Raw genomic sequence first — 17,568 nt, 5'->3', positions numbered from 1 at the left:
GCAAAGGAGAATCCTGGGGATAGTACTGATCTCTCATTTTAAGTTGGCAAGCATTGGGGTTTATTATTAGACTAGCAAACTGTTGCCTAGAAAACTGGAAAAGAGAAGAGCTGGGGTTGAGAGGTACGTGTGGGTGGGGAATAAGGTTAGGAGATGTTATTAAATAGCTTGGGGTAGACATGGATCCTCAGGGATGAGCATGTAGGGTTGGCACAACCAGTGCCCACACAATGACCTCGTTGTGGTTGGATGCCAGAGAGGCAATAAAAAAGATCAAGGAAAGTGTAAAGAAATGTCCTGGGTGATGATTTAAAAGCAGAATGTTTCAATGACCTCAAAGGTTTGCCTTAGCTATTTTTGTTGATGAGAACAACTATCTATTTGAGTAAGTTATATTCATATCTGGATTGATAGCTCCTGAGTACCTCAAGTATCTACTATGTACCCATGAGAATGTAAGAATCAAGTTAGAAATGACTGGCTTTGTTCTTCTGCTAATTTTCCCCTTTATATTCCCCTTACATGAAGGGGATTCTCGGTCACTATACACACATTGCTATAGCAGAATTAGATGGGAACAGATTTAGGACCACACTAATTCATTACTGTCCAGAAGTTAACCCTAAACAGTTGTAAAACTGGTATGTTTTTGGACTACAGTCACCAGATTTATCAAAATAAAACAAAAGAGGATGTCTACCTGAATTTGAATTTCATATTCAAAATTTTACTGAGTGCCTATGTTTTATCTGACACCCTTACTTTGAAACCAGTGAGAAGCATTTTTTTTCTCATAGAGGAACTTGTCATATTTATATAGAAAGTAACTAAAATTGATCACTGCATATTCAATTCATGAAACAATTACTGAGCACTTTATTTTGGGAAATACTGTGCAAGCTGTGGGGGAAGCTGAGCATGATTAAAATATGGTCACTATTTCACAGATGCTCATAATCTAGTGGGAAAGGCATTTATGTAAATATCAATAGAATGAAACAGAAGGGGTTGCATCAAGTAGAGTGTGTGTTTTAAGACTATAGAGGAAGGAGTGATTATATTTGAATGGCAAGAACCTGGATAGGATTCTGAAGAATAAGTGGGATCTCTGTCAAGGGAGAGGGGAGGAAGGACATTTCAGGCTCAGGGAACAGTAATTATGAGCAAAGCTTGGAGAAATGAATGCTCACAGCCCATGTTCGAGGTAAGTAGACTAGTATTTGGAGTAGAAAATGCAGAGAAATGTAGTGAAATTACGCTGCAACAGGTAGGTTACAGCTAGGTGGAGAAGGATCTTGGATATCACGCTAATTGCGAAAATTTTATTTAATGAGGAAAAATGTGAAGAAGTCGGAAGACCCTAAAATAATTCTGTTATGTGAAGAGCATAATCCAGCCTGTGTTTGAGGATGACAACTCCCTAGCAATGGACTGGTGAAGCAAGAGTCTAGAGGCAGGGAGTCAGATAAGTTGGATGATGGCAATTATCACCAAAGAGGAATTGCACTCATGATTTTAATAAAAATTAAGCACTGTCTCTTTTGTGTACTGAACTTCCTACTTTCTGGTTTTGAAGCAGAGTAAGAGCCACTTCAATACCTCTTCTGTTTTTGATCCTAGCCACTAAGATCACATTGGCCCAAGCCTGCATTTCTCTCCCTGTAGCTGACTGCTCTGTGGATTGCAGGATACAACATTCTCCTATATATCTAAGAAGTTCACAGGGCATTTTTTTGGATAACAAATATCTCTGTACCTCTGTAGACTGAGAACTTGGACAAATAGCACTATACCTCTGTAGATTGAGAACTTGAACAAATATCCTTATACGTCTGTAGATTGAGAACTTGAACTTACCACTATTTCCAAAAGCAAAAGGAAGTGCATGACTGTGATGCTTATAGGAACTCAGGGAAGCATGAATCAATTAGTCACCAAGGACTTGCATCCATAGACTTGTGATTTGGGGTTCTTGCTAGAAAGAACAGTTTTATTTTACTATTAAAAATATAACCTCAGGTCATGTGCAGTGGCTCATGCCTATAATCCCAGCACTTTGGGAGGCTGAGGCAGATGAACTGCTTGAGGCCACAAGTTCAAGACAAGCCTGGCCAACATGGTGAAACCCCCGTCTCTACTAAAACCAAAAAGCTGTCTCTAGATTCAGATGCACGAATTGGCCATGGATCTGACTACTCTCGCCAACAGAGCAGATTAAATGACTTTGATCACAGGGAGAGGGGCAGGTTTCCTGAGAGTTCAGCAGCAGTATAGTCTTCATCTTTTGAACGGTAGGATTGCTTTATTGGTCAAAGTTAGGGGAAAAAAGCACAACCTACTGAACGAAGGACAGATCCAAACTTCTAAAGATATCCCCAGAATTTCAGTGACTCCAGAAGAAATGAGCCTTCACCACCAAGAAATGAACTTAGAGAATCAGACAGGTGAGAACTACGAGTGGAACGAGACAGAAGGAGAATAGTGATCATGACAGGCCTGATATCACTCATTCCAGACATGCTCGAGAGGCAGGGCCCAATCCTTCCACACCCATCAGCTGGAAAAGTGAAGGAGGCATGTTGACTGACGAATGGGAAACAAGAGTCGGAAGGCCCAAACGATCTGGGAGAGAAGTATCAGGGCACAGCATGAGAGGTCCTCCCTCTGGGAAGCAGCAGCGCTTAGGGGTATGGGAGCAGAGAGGGAGACAGAGGAGTCTTCATAGAGCAAGGAAGTGGAGCACAGCACTGTCCTGAGGAGCAACATGTGGTTGAATGCCATGGATGGGACACAAGTGGACCAAGGAAAGAGTGGCATCGTCCACCCTCTCAAGGGCCTAGCTGTCATGATATGAGGCGAATAGGTGATGGTTGGGCAGGCACAGGCAGGATAACCCAACATTCAAGTAATGCATCCCCAATTAATAGAATTGTACAAATCAGTGGCAATTCCATACCAAGAGGAAGTGGCTCCGCATTTATGCCATTTAAGGGTGGACCTCCATGACGATTCTGAAAATGAGCTATCTGCCATGGTTTTAAGACAATTTATTGAAATCTCCTGTAAACTTTACTTGACTACTTATGAAGAGGACTTCTGACTTGCTTGAGAGTTCTATCGTACTTGTTAAAAACTTAACATGATTGCTTTTCTCAATTTCGGAGAAGACGTTTAATAGTTCTGTTGTGACTTTTAATAGTCTCGTGTATCACTCAACTTTTTTTCTTGCAGCACTGAGGTACATTTGAAAAGACAGAATTGAACTCATTTTGTTTAACGCTGTGTGAATAATAAAGAGTAGTTTGCAGTTGTATGGCAGCGGTTTAATTTGCAGCCTTAGCTCTGTGCGTCTGACTCTAAAGTTACTTCTTTTAACCAAGCATTTTCAGCCTCCATTTTGAAGGCTGTCTAAGCTTAAGAAGTCTTAGCTGTCTAATTTTTAGAGAATAAGATTGTTCCTTGCATTTCTGAGTATTGTGTAACCTATTTTTGCAGAAGATACTGTTACATCAAGCGCATCTGTGTATTCTGGTTTAAAAAAAAATGTAATCTTTTTTGAAATAAACCTTCATATTCTGTATAGTTGCTAAAGTGTTGAGAACCTTTTTAATTGTAAAATGAGAACCAATTTTCAGTTTAGTGTAGCAGTTCACTTGTTCAGGTTTGCATGGTATGAAACCAAATAGATTAATGAAATCTTGGCCATGAGGTTTATCTCACAAGGTTCTTAGACCGAGTTGTGCAGGTAAGTGCACTTTTAGGTAATCTGCACTGTTTGATGGATAAATTCCATCTCTGGGAATTGTGTGAGTATTAATGTTTTCATGTTCCCAACTACGTTGAGAAGTGGAAAAAAACCCAGGTTCTAGATGCTTCTAGATGGGTGAATTAGTTGGGTTTTCTTAATACTTGTATGTGGGAAGACATTGTTGTCTTTTTGTGAAAATAAAAATCCATGACTGGAAAAAAAAAATAACCTCAGAGAATTGGTAATGGTGTCTTTATTTAAACTGAGTTTCTTTACTGACCACATTTTTATCTGTAATTCAGAGATAAATCAATACCCATAATTATAACTAAAATTCATTAACTATTATTTAACACTGAAGACTTTCTAGTCAGTATATTAGGTATTTTATGTGACTTATTTGATTTTCCCATTTACCCTATGAAAGGATTAGAGATGTTATTAAGAGACAATACATAAAGAAGAACAATAAAAGAATCATAAACATTATTAAAATTATAAAATGTGTCAAAACATGCACATTATTTTTAAAAGATGCAATTTTTACTTAATAATTTGGTACAGATACATCAAATATTAGTTCTGATAGAGTCCCATGTACTTCTGAGAAGATAAAAATTAGCAAGACTCCTGGAAGGCCATTTTAAAAATATGTTAAATATTCATGCCTCAATGATATTTACTTGTGAGGGAATTTGTACCAGATAAATAATTAGAAATGTACACATAGATTTTTATCTAAGGATATTGACTACAATATTATTATTGGGAAATCAAAAAGATCTGAATGTTTAACTATAAGAGATTTGTGAATCATTTTTTAATTTCATTTTTTAATCATTTGTGAAGATGATGATTTTGTGTTCATTCTTAACATTTCCTTGGAAAAATAATATTAAAACATTTAAAAAATGGCCTTCATATAATTAAGACATTACAGAATATAATACAATATTTTAAAGAAATTATTCAGATTTCTTTATTTTTCTTTATACTCTATTATGTTGATACATTGGAAGAGTAAATATGGCTTAAAAGTTTAGCAGTTAACTTTTTGTCTCCTTACTTAGCAATTAATAGTCTTCACAACAAAATATAGATTATCATTACATAATAATCTCCATATTTGTATCCATGTAATTCAGCCCATCGGAAAAACGCTGTGTTATTATTACTGAATTTTCTCTCTGAGTATTTTTCCACAGACTTGGTTCAGACTGTAGCAAGCTAATGTTTGCTTCCCCCAACTTTAACATCTGCTTTATTTTTGAGTGAGAAAATAGAAGAGATCTGAGCACCCAGGCACCCCCTTAAAAAATTTCCTCGTTTAAATGAAATACAAGAGAAATAATCATCTTGAGGTCTCTTGTTGCTTTAATTTGCTCTTGTAAATTCTTTAGATTTTATTTCTCCTTCAACCTACAAACTTGATTCCATTTTGTAAAGTCTACTGGGCTCCACGTCTAAATTTTTCTATCCACCGGACAGTCACAAGAACTCCTGGTTTCTGTAAGGATTAAGCCAGGAAGCAGTTTCTAACTACAACAAATTGAAACGTTTGCACAAGGAAGTGCTGCTTTTATAAGTGATGGGAAACTTCAAATTTGATTACAAGCAACCTTTGGCTTCCTATCTGTTCAACAATAGGCCATGTTGTTAAGGGCAATTTCCATGCACAGCATGTGGGTCCCATTTTTTCATCCTTAGACATGGTTGTTTACTGTTCAGCACTGTTTATGCATTTTAATCAGGCTTTTTCAGTCTCCCTTAATAAATCACTACAAAGTGAATGTACCAAAACAAGAACTATTATGCGGTATCGGTTGCTCTTACACATTATTTGCTGTCCTAGAGTTTTACTCAGAATCCACATTTTGAAAAATAATGACAGCAAGAAAAAACTCCATATCCAAAAGTATTATATTTAGAATTGCAACATTTCTGGCTAAATGCCCTCTTTGAGCTCCATTCTTTAATAGTAGGAGCCTGACTTTAAAATTCAGTTCAAGCAAGAATGACTTAACAATTGGAACCTGCCATCGGTCCTTGGGACTGAAAGTCTTTTTGATGGGATGAAGCTGACAGCCTAGTTCCTGCTTGGCAGGCATTCACATGAAATGAGCCTGTATTAGTATAGATAAATGTTTAGACATTCAGGTATCTTGCTGTCTGAGAAAAGTATTACTGGTTAAGGCAATGGTAAGCAGAAGAAAAATGAGTTTTCAGGCACTTATGCCTGAGTGAGAAAGGACAATGACTTGTTAGCATCATCTGGCAAGCAGGCAAGAGAAACAAAGTTTGATCTCTCTTTTCCCTCCTAAGACTAAACTTTCATTAGCTTTTAAATGAACTAAGAAAAAAAGCACATTTTTTTCTCTCCAAGAATTTTTTTGTCATTAAGTTAAATGCATTTTCTTAACTTCAGCTTCTAGCATCAAAGACCGATTATTACTAAACTATGATATTTTAAAGCCCAGGCTAGAGGTAAGAATGCCCTGATGGAAAAAGAAGTCAAGAGGTATTGTACAATGTAGATTTGCATTTCAAAACATGACTTGGCACTTAGAATTTAGATCCAGCGATCAATACTGGATCACTGGATCTAGTATTGTTATAATGATATATGAATCACTAGAAAATTAATAGTATATGTATTATAATTTGAGGCTCAGGGGAGAGTTCACCAAATACAGGAACTACAGGACAACATTTTAAGTAAATGGATGGTTCCCAAACCAAGTAGTTATTTGGAAATGTCCTTGCTAAACTGCATTGCAAACATCTTGGATTACCCTTTGACATCACTATAAAATCCTCTGGAGGTGCTTTGCATAATTCTTCGTTACCTCAGCTAGCCAAAGTGCTGTTATGGATGTATCCTGGAGAAAATAATTCAGGAGTAAGAAACATATTGTTATGTGTTTAATTAAAAGGTAGATACAAGTGCTGAAACGATTATGAAAGCAACAGTCACACTTCTGAAGGTGTTCTTATTTTGTTTCCTGCACAACTAATAGCATAGCACAAAAATATTTCATCTGAAAAATATGTGCTTGGCATTTATTTTTAAGTTTTCTAAACTGTATCCAAATGTCCAGAAATTTACCCTTCACTCATCCTTTTTGCTCACAAGTTTTTAGTTTTTTTTCTTTTTCAAATATATACTTTTCTTCAATCCAGGCTCTGAAACTTTGATTTCTTTCCTCATAATGCCTCCTAATGTTAGTGGTTGCATTAGGATAAGGCAACCTAGCAAATCTAATCTTTGTACAACAACTTCATTTAGTCTTTCAATAAATTCACTATAACTCTTTTTATTTCTTAATCCATAGTCCTTTGAGGCATAGACTGTTATGGTCACTCCTAATATTGATTCTCCCTTCCTCCTTAGTGAATAGACACTAATACTGGCTGGGCATATTTCGTACAGGTAAAGAACTACATTGATCATCTTTTCTTGTAGCTAGGCATGATGATGTGACTACATTTTGGCCAATAAAATATAAGTAGAAGTATTGTTTAGATTCTCCAAAAAGACTTTTTAAGACGAAGGAGGAATGCTTTCTCTCCAACCCTCTTATTCACCCCCAAATCCAACTGCCTGGAATATAGATGTGACATTGGAACTCTAACAACTTCAGGGACCTTGAGGATTTGGATGACATGTGATAGAGAAGGAATAGCAAGCTGTAAGAACCCTGACTCTCAGGAAACTTAATGTAGCAGTCATTCCAGTCCTGAGCTATGTTAGGTTTGCTTGTTATGCACACTGAAATAATCTCATACTCTAACCCAAGCATGAGAAAAAGTATGGAGGGTTTGACATGGGCTAGACTCTAGGACTTGATGAAGCTGGGTGCTCTGATAACACTCTGAGTTGGGACTCTACAGGGCTTTACTTTAAAAAGAAAGGTGAACCATAAATAATCCAGCACTCCCATTTAGGATCTAGAAATCTCAATTATTGAAATTGAATAAAGGTCATTCTGGATTGCTAGCATCTGCAAGTGCCTATAAATTAAATGAAAATCCTCGCTACAGAAAGTAACATTATCCTAGGTCTCAACTCATTTCACAAATAAATATTTATATACAATGTGTAGTATGCAATCCAAGATAACCTGACACATAAGTAGACTAGTTTGCATAAAGAGAATCATCAGAAATAACAATGAAAATAGTACTGTAGGAACTCCAGATATGAAATTAATAGGATTGTTTTAAAATAACTTGCTTGCCAAGTGCAATGAGATAAAAAACAATATTTAAGAGACAAGATCCCAAGATGGCCGAATAAGAGGCAACTCTGAAAGCAGCTCCCAGCAAGAGAGACACAGAAACTGACTGGTCTCTCCAGTTTCAAATGAGGTACCAGGTTCATTTTGTGGTTCTGGTTGAACAAACCAAATAGGGCAAGTTGAGGAAAGGTGGGGCACTGCCCCATCCAGGAGGTGCATGCAACCGACCAGAGGACTGGGGGATCTTCCCCTCTGGGACTTCGGTTTGGATGGAGCACTCCACCCAAGTTCTCTATAACCCACAGAACAGGAGATCTTCACCAGGCTGAAAAGTCTCAGCGAGCTGCCTGAACAGGGCAGAACAGCAACTTTGGCTGGCACTGGGGCTGTCAGCACAGATCTAGCAAAGCACTGGCTGACGCTGAGAAAGCCAAAAAGCTGGAGGGCTGGAGCTACCCACACCCCAGAAAGAAGGGGAACTGAACACAGAGAAACAGCCCATAGAGCAGGACAGGTCCCCTCCCCTGCCCGCACAAAGCCCAGCAGGCTAAAAAACTCTCACTCCAGAGTTACACACCCAGAACACCAGTTAGAGAGTGACCAGGAATGATCAAGCTCAGCTGGGGGAAGGGAAGCCACCATTGCAGAAGCCAGCCTAATTTTCCTGAGTAAATAAAAGACGCAGCAGATACACTGAATCTGTGGCAGCCCAGCAGCACCTCTGCAGGTAGACAAAGGAAAGGCTGCCTCCCCAAGCAGCTACCTGAAATCAAAACTATATAAATCCAATGAGATGGGAAGAAACCAGTGCAAGAAGAATGAAACCATCAAAAACCAGAACGTCTCTCCCCCACCACGAGATCACAACTCCTCACCAACAAGGGAACCCAACAGGGCAGAGAACGAATTTGATGAATTGACAGAAGCAGGCTTCAGAATGTGGGTTATAACAAACTTCTCTGAGTTAAAGGAACATGTTCTATCCCAATGCAAAGAAACTAAAAACCTTGAAAAAAGGTTAGACTAAATGCTAACTAGAATAACCAGCTTAGAGAATAACATAAATGATTTGATGGAGCTGAAAAACACAGCACAAGAACTTCATGAAGCACACACAAGTTTCAATACCTGAATAGATCAAGCAGAAGAAAGGATATCAGAGATTGAAGATCAAATCAATGAAATAAAACAAGAAGGCAAGAAAAGAGTGAAAAGAAATGAACAAAGCCTTCAAGAAATATGGGATTACATGAAAAGACTTAATCTACACCTCATCGGTGTACCGGAAGATGTTGGGGAAAATGAATCAAAGCTGGAAAACACTCTTCAGGATATTATCCAGGAGAACTTCCCCAACCTAGCAAGACAGGCCAACATTCAAATTCAGGAAATACAGAGAACACCACAATGATACTCCTCTAGAAGAACAACCCCAAAGCACGTAACTGTCAGGTTCACCAGGGTTGAAACAAAGGAAAAAATACTAAGGGCAGTCAGAGAGAAAGGTTGGGTCACCACAAAGGGAAGCCCATCAGACTCACAGCAGATCTCTCAGCAGAAACCCTACAAGCCAGAAGACAGTGGGGGGCCAATATTCAACATCCTTAAAGAAAAGAACTCTCAACCCAGAATTTCATATCCAGCCAAACTAAGCTTCATAAGTGATGGATAAATGAATCCTTTATGGACAAGCAATTGCTGAGAGATTTTGTCACTACCAGACCTGCCCTACAAAAGCTCCTGAAGGAAGCACTAAACACAGAAAGGAAAAACCAGTACCAGCCACTGCAAAAAAGAACCAAGTGGTAAAGACCAAAGATGCAATGAAGAAATTATGCCAACCAAAGGACAAAACAGCCAACCAGTAATAAAATGGCAGGGTCAAATTCACACATAACAATATTATCATTAAATGTAAATGGACTTAATGTCCAAATCAAAAGACACAAACTGGCAAATTGGATAAAAAGCCAAGAACCATTAGTGTGCTGTATTCAGCAGACCCATCTCATGTACAAAGACACACATAGACTCAAAATAAAGGGATGGAAGAAGATTTACCAAGCAAATGGAGAGGAAAAAAAAGCAGGGTTGACAATCTTAGTTTCTGATAAAATGGACTTTAAACTAACAAAAATCAAAAGAAACAAAGAAGAGCATTACATAATGGTCAAAGGATCAATACAACAAAAAGAGCTAACTATTCTAAACATATATGCACCCAATACAGGAGCACCCAGATACATAAAGGAAGTTCTTAACGACCTACAGAAAGACTTAGACTCCTGCACAATAATAGTGGGAGACTTTAACACTCCAGGGTCAATATTAGACAGATCAACAAGACAGAAAATTAAGAAGGAAATCCAGGACTTGAATGAAGATCTGGACCAAGTGAAGTTAATAGACATTTACAGAACTCTTAACCCCAAATCCACAGAATATATATTCTTCTAAGCATATATCACATTTACTCTAAAGTTGACCACATAATTGGAAGTAAATCACTCCTCAGCAAATGCAAAAGAACAGAAATCATAACAAACAGTGTCTCAGACCACAGTGCAATAAAATTAGAACTCAGGACCAAGAAACACAATCAAAACCACACAACTTCATGGAAAATGAATAACTGGGTCCTGAAGGTAGACTTGATAAACAATGAAATGAAGGCAGAAATAAAGATGTTCTTCAAAACCAACGAGAATGAAGACACAACATACTAGAATCTCTGGGACACATTTAAAGCAGTGTCCCACATAAGGAGTAAGGAAAGATCTAAATTCAACACCTGTCATCAAAATTGAAAGTGTTAGAGGATCAAGATGAAAAAAACTCAAAACCTAGCAGAAGACAAGAAAACTAAGATCACAGCAGAACTGAAGGAGATAGAGACACAAAAAAACCCTTCAAAAAATCAATAAATCCAGGAGCTGGTTTTTTGAAAGGATCCACAAAATAGATAGACCACTAGCTAGATTAATAAAAAAGAAAACAGAGAAGAATCAAATAGATGCAATAAAAAATGATAAAGGGGACATCACCACTGATTCCACAGAAATACAAACTATCATCAGAAATTACTACAAACAACTCTATGCACACAAACCAGTAAATCTAGAAGAAATAGATAAATTCCTGGACACTTGCACTCTCCCAAGACTAAACCAGGAAGAAGTTGAATCCCTGAATAGACCAACAACATGGGCTGAAGTTGAGGCAGCAATTAATAGCCTACCAACTAAAAAAAGTCCAGGTCCAGATGGGTTTACAGCCAAATTCTACCAGACATAGAAAGAGAAGCTGGTGCCATTCCTTCTGAAACTATTCCAAACAATACAAAAAGAGGGAATCCTCCCCAACCCATTTAATGAGACCAGCATCATCCTAATACCAAAACCAGGCAAAGATGCACCTAAAAAAGAAAACTTCAGGCCAATATCCATGATGAACACTGAAGAAACAATCTTAAAAAAAAAATACTGGCAAACAGAATGCAACAGCAAATCAAAAAGCTTATGCATCATGACCAAGTAGGTTTCATCCCAGGGATGCCAGGCTGGTTCAACAAACACATGTCGATAAATGTAATCCATCACATAAACAGAACCAAATACAAAAACCACATGATTATCTCAACAGATTCAGAGAAGGCCTTGGACAAAATTTAACAGCACTTTATGCTAAAAACCCTCAATAAACTAGGTATTGATGGTACGTATCACAAAATAATAAAAGCTATTTATGACAAACCCACAGCCAATATCATACTGAATGGGCAAAAACTGGAAGCATTCCCTTTGAAATCTGGAACAAGACAAGGATGCCCTCTCACACCACTCCTGTTCAGTATGGTATTGGAAGTTCTAGCCAGAGCAATCGGGCAACAAAAAGAAATAAAGGGTATTCAATTAGGAAAAGAGGAAGCCAAATTGTCTCTAATTGCAGATGACATGACTGTATATTTAGAAGACCCCATCATCTAAGCCCAAAATCTCCTTCTCCTTAAACTGATAAGCAACTTCAGCAAAGTCTCAGGATACAAAAATCAATGTGCAGAAATCACTAGCATTTCTAAACACCAATAACACACAAACACAGAGCAAAATCAAAAGTGAACTGCCACTCACAATTGCTACAAAGTGAATAAAATACCTAGGAATACAACTAACAAAGGATGTAAAGGAACTCTTTAAGGAGAATTACAAACCACTGCTCAATGAAATAAGAGAGGACACAAACAGATGGAAAAACATTCCACGCTCATGGTTGGGAAGAATCAACATTGTGAAAATGGCCATACTGCCCAAAGTAATTTATAGAATCAAAGCTATCCCCGTCAAGCTACCTATGACCTTCTTCACAGAACTGGAAAAAAACACTTCAAACTTCATATGGAAGAAAAAGACATCCCGCATAGCCAAAATAATCCTAAGCAAAAATAACAAAGCTGGAGACATCATGCTGCCTGACTTCAAACTATACTACAAGGCCACAGTAATCAAAACAGCATGGTACTGGTACTAAAACAGAGACATAAACCAATGGAACAGAACAGAGGCCTCAGAAGCAACACCACGGATCTACAATTATCTGATCTTTGACAAACCTGAGAGAAATAAGCAATGGGGAAAGGATTCCCTGTTTAATAAATGGTGTTGGAAAAACTGGCTAGCCATGTGCAGAAAGCAGAAACTGGACCCCTTACACTCAAATTAACTCCATATGGATTAAAGATCTAAACATAAGACCTAACGCCATAAAAATCCTAGAAGAAAACCTAGGCAAAACCATTCAGGACACAGGCATAGGTAAGGACTTCATGGCTAAAATACCAAAAGTGTTGGCAACAAAAGCCAAAACAGACAAAAGTGATAAAATTAAACTCCAGAGCTTCTGTACAGAAAAGGAAACAATTATTACAGTGAACTAGCAACCAACAGAATGGGAAAAATTTTTGCAATCTACCCATCTGACAAAGGGCTAATATCCAGAATTTACAAAGAACTAAAATAGATTTATAAGAAACAAACAAACCCATTCAAAAGTGATTGAAGTATATGAACAGACACTTTTCAAAAGAAGATATATATGAGGCCAACAAACATGAAAAAATGCTCATCATCACTGGTCATTAGAGAAATGCAAATCAAAACCACACTGAGATATCATCTCACACCAGTTAGAATGGTGATCATTAAAACATCTGGAGACAACAAATGCTGGAGAGGATGTGGAGAAATAGGTACACTTTTACACTGTTGGTGGGAGTGCAAATTAGTTCAACCATTGTGGAAGATAGTGTGGTGATTCCTCAAGGACCTAGAAATAGAAATACCATTTGACCCAGCAAGCCCATTACTGGGTATATACCCAAAGGATTATAAATTGTTCTATTATAAAAACACATGCACATGTATGTTCATTGCGGCACTGTTTACAATAGCAAAGAGCTGGAACCAACCCAAATGTCCATCAATGATAGACTGGATAATCAAAATGTGGCACATATACACTATGGAATACTACGCAGCCATAAAAAGTGATGAATTCATTCCTTTGTAGGGACATGGATGAATCTGGAAACCATCATTCTCAGCAAACTGACACAAGAACAGAAAACCAAACACCGCATATGATCACTCATATGCAGGTGTTGAACAATTAGAACATGTGGACACAGGGAGGGGAGCATCACACATTGCAGTCAGTTGGGAGGGCTAGGGCAGAGACAGCGGTGAGTGGGGAAGGTGGGGAGCGATAACGAGGGAAGAAATACCAGATATAGGTGATGAGGGGATGAAGGAAGCAAACTACCTTGCCATTTATGTACCTATGCAACAATTCTGCATGATCTGCACATGTACCCCAGAACCTAAAGTACAATAAAAAAATTAATTAAATAAAAAATAATAATATTCAGAAATTTCAGGTGAAACCTAGAAACAATAAAAAATGTTATAGCACATTTGGTCCCTCCAAATACAAATTTTAAAAGTAAAAAATATAATATAAAATACAATAATCAAAAATAAGAAATTAGTCAGTAGATTAAATAGCATATTAGATACAGATGAAGAGAAAATTAGTGAACTGGAAGAGAGTTCAGAATAAAATATCCAGACTTCAGATGGAGAGATAAAACAGAACACAGGGGAAAAGAGAAAGACAAACATAACCCATAAAAGATAGAATACAAGGTGTAAAGGTCTAATCTAAATTTAAATGGAGTGCCAGAAAGAAATAACAGAGAAAATGGGACGAAGCAATGTTTGCAGACAGAATGACTGAACTTTTTTTTTTAATGCTGAAAGGCAGCAAATCATAGATTCAAGGACTTCTATAACTCAATTCAGGATAAACAAAAGTATATCCATATCTCTACACATCATAGTAAAATAAAAGAAAAACAATGAAAAAGACAAAAACAGGAAAAAATACGTTACTATGAAAGAAATAATAGCCTGAGAGCTGATCTCTCAACAGAAACAATTAGGCCAGAAGATAATAGTATGACATTTCTAATTTGCCAAAGTAGAATTTTTTTACCCAATGAAAATATACTCCCAGAGTAAATATAAAGTAAATAAAAATGGAACAATTTACTACCAGCAAATCCAGTGAATGAAACCAGAAACATAATCATCAGGAACAAAGAAAATGATACCAAATAGAAGGAGATTAAGGATGGAAAGAAAACAACAGAAATGGTAAAAATTCAGATAAATAGAAATAAATACTGACTACATAAAACAATAATATTTATCATTACTTGTATAGTTTTAAATGTACATCTAGAATTCAAATATATGATAATAATTGCATATAAATTGGGAGTAGAGTAAATACTGTTAAAATATTCCAAAGTTCTGTTAAGAAAAAACAAAACAATGGCTGGGCTCGGTGGCTCAAGCCTGTAATCCCAGCACTTTGGGAGGCCGAGGCGGGTGGATCACGAGGTCGAGAGATCAAGACCATCCTGGTCAACATGGTGAAACCCCATCTCTACTAAAAATACAAAAAACTAGCTGGGCATGGTGGCTCGTGCCTGTAATCCCAGCTACTCAGGAGGCTGAGGCAGGAGAATTGCCTGAACCCAGGAGGCGGAGGTTGCGGTGAGCCGAGATCGCGCCATTGCACTCCAGCCTGGGTAACAAGAGCGACACTCCGTCTCAATAAAAAAAAAAAAAAGAAAGAAAAAACAAAACAAAGCCATAATTACACACAGCAACTGTTAGTAAACCAAACATAAAACAAAACAAGAATACAGACTATTCAAGCAATACAGTCAACAACCTAGACATAATGGAAATAGATGTAACACTACCCAACATGATGCACATTATTTTCAATAATGTACAAAGTGTTTACAAAGATTGTCTATCTACTGGATCATAAAGCAAGTCTCAACAAATTTTAAAGAATGTTTTCTGACCAAAATCCAACTAAGCTAGACAAATGACAAAAAACTTGAAAATCCAAAATATTAGCAAATAAAAATACACTTGTAAATAATCCACGGGTCAAGAAAGAAATTATACCGCAAACTAAAAAACTACTCAACTAATTAATAGGAAAATCATACAAATAAAAACCTGCAGTAAAAGTAGTACTTAGGAAATATGTAGCCTCATATGCAAATACTTAAAAAAAAAAAAAAGGCTGAAATTAATGAACTTAATCTCTAGTTCAAGAAGTTAGAAGACTAGGAAAACAAACCCAAAGAAACTACAGAGCAGGAAATAATAAATATATAATAACATTATATTATGTATTCATTATTTTATATAAATAGTAATAAAGAAAAAAATAAATGAAATAAAAAACCAAAAGGATTAAGAAAAAGATAAAAAAGTAGACATAAATAATATGTTAAGAATAAAAAGCTCGGGCCGGGCGCGGTGGCTCAAGCCTGTAATCCCAGCACTTTGGGAGGCCAAGGCGGGTGGATCACGAGGTCAAGAGATCGAGACCATCCTGGTCAACATGGTGAAACCCCGTCTCTACTAAAAATACTAAAAATTAGCTGTGCCTGTAATCCCAGCTACTCAGGAGGCCGAGGCAGGAGAATTGCCTGAACCCAGGAGGTGGAGGTTGCGGTGAGCCGAGATTGCGCCATTGCACTCCAGCCTGGGCAACAAGAGCGAAACTCCGTCTCAAAAAAAAAAAAAAAAAGAATAAAAAGCACATTGTTACAAACCATGTAGATATTTTTAAAATACTATGAAGAATGTATAAGTAATTTTATGCTGGTATACAAAAAATAAGGTAAAATAAATACAATCTTGAAAAAATATATTTAGTTCAATGCTGACCCAAAAAGAAATAGAGAATCTGAATATTCTTATAGTTTTTTAAAATATGTCTAATTTCTTAAATTTTAATTTAAAATTTTTCTACAAAGAACACTGCAGTTCAGACAGATTAACTGGTAAATTCTAAAATATGTTTAACAAATAAATATTGCCATACTTTCAAAATTCTTCCAAAAGATTTGGAAAAAAAAGGGGTACTCTTATGATTTTTATGAACTCATTTCGGCAAGGTAGCATATCTTCAACCCAAAATCTGATAAGGCTATGACAAAAAAGTAAAATTAAAATTACTTATAAATTACATGATGAAATAGCAAGCCAAATCCAGCAATATCTAAAATAGATAACACATTAAGTACATCATAAGTAATTTGGGTTTCAGGGAATTTTAGATTGAATAAATTTTGCAAATTAATATAATGTGTCATATTAACAAAATAACGGAGAAAAATCATATGGTATTTCAATAATGTAGAAAAATTCAACCACCATTTATGATTATAAAAAATCCCTTAAGTAAATTAGGAATGGGTTTATTGATAAAGGATATCTTTAAAATCCTATACATGTTATCATACTTAATGGTAAAATGTTGAAAACTTTCTCTTGGAATAAAGAAAAAACAAAGGTGTCTGCTGTCTTGTGTCTATTCAGTATTGAATTGAATAGTATATTATTCAAGATATTTTTATGTGCAACTAACACCCAATTAAATGTGCTAAAATACCAAGGAAAATTTTTTATCTCACACAACAGGAAACCTGGTAAGATCTGAGTTTTATTGCCTCTTATTCTATATTTAATAGGGAGCAAAATCTGTCTGAGAATAACTCTGGCAGACTTTCTTCACATCTCATTGACAGGACTGGTGCACAGGCCAATACCTAACTTCAAGGGAACACAGGAAAATGGTTGGTATTTTGGCCTCTCTTGGGTGTGAAGGCTCTGTGAACCAGAAAAGGACAGAGGAGAATAGGTGGAGAATACCATTTGTGGAGGGAACAATAGTGTCTGCCCTAGAGTGCTTAAGTAACTCACACAAGGTCACACTTCTGAGGAAGTGGTAGAGCTGGGTTTAAACCCAGGCAGCTTGACTGGAGACCACACTCTGAACTCCTAGGCATTTGCAGCCTAGTATGTGACTTTGAAAGCAATGCCTCTTTTAACTATAACTTAATTCTCCACCCAGAACCATAAAATAATGTGAGTACACTGACTTTTAGTGCTACTCTCAGAGTCTTCATAGTACTCTAGTAAAGATTTACAG

General features: G+C 36.8%; 1 protein-coding gene and 1 pseudogene across 1 annotated transcript in view; one reads left to right on the top strand and one right to left on the bottom strand.

Annotated features, from left to right (window-relative positions):
* The window catches only part of ANO6 (anoctamin 6), a 330,625-nt gene that overhangs the window by 306,709 nt on the left and 6,348 nt on the right, over positions 1–17,568 (bottom strand). The window lies entirely within an intron of this gene.
* Positions 2,074–3,015, top strand: LOC101032056 (SAFB-like transcription modulator pseudogene; annotated as a pseudogene).

This window comes from Saimiri boliviensis, chromosome 7 (genome assembly GCF_048565385.1).
Source record: "Saimiri boliviensis isolate mSaiBol1 chromosome 7, mSaiBol1.pri, whole genome shotgun sequence".
Lineage (NCBI taxonomy): Eukaryota > Metazoa > Chordata > Mammalia > Primates > Cebidae > Saimiri > Saimiri boliviensis.
The sequence above is the reverse complement of the archived record's forward strand: the minus strand, read 5'-3'. Positions and strand labels throughout refer to the sequence as shown.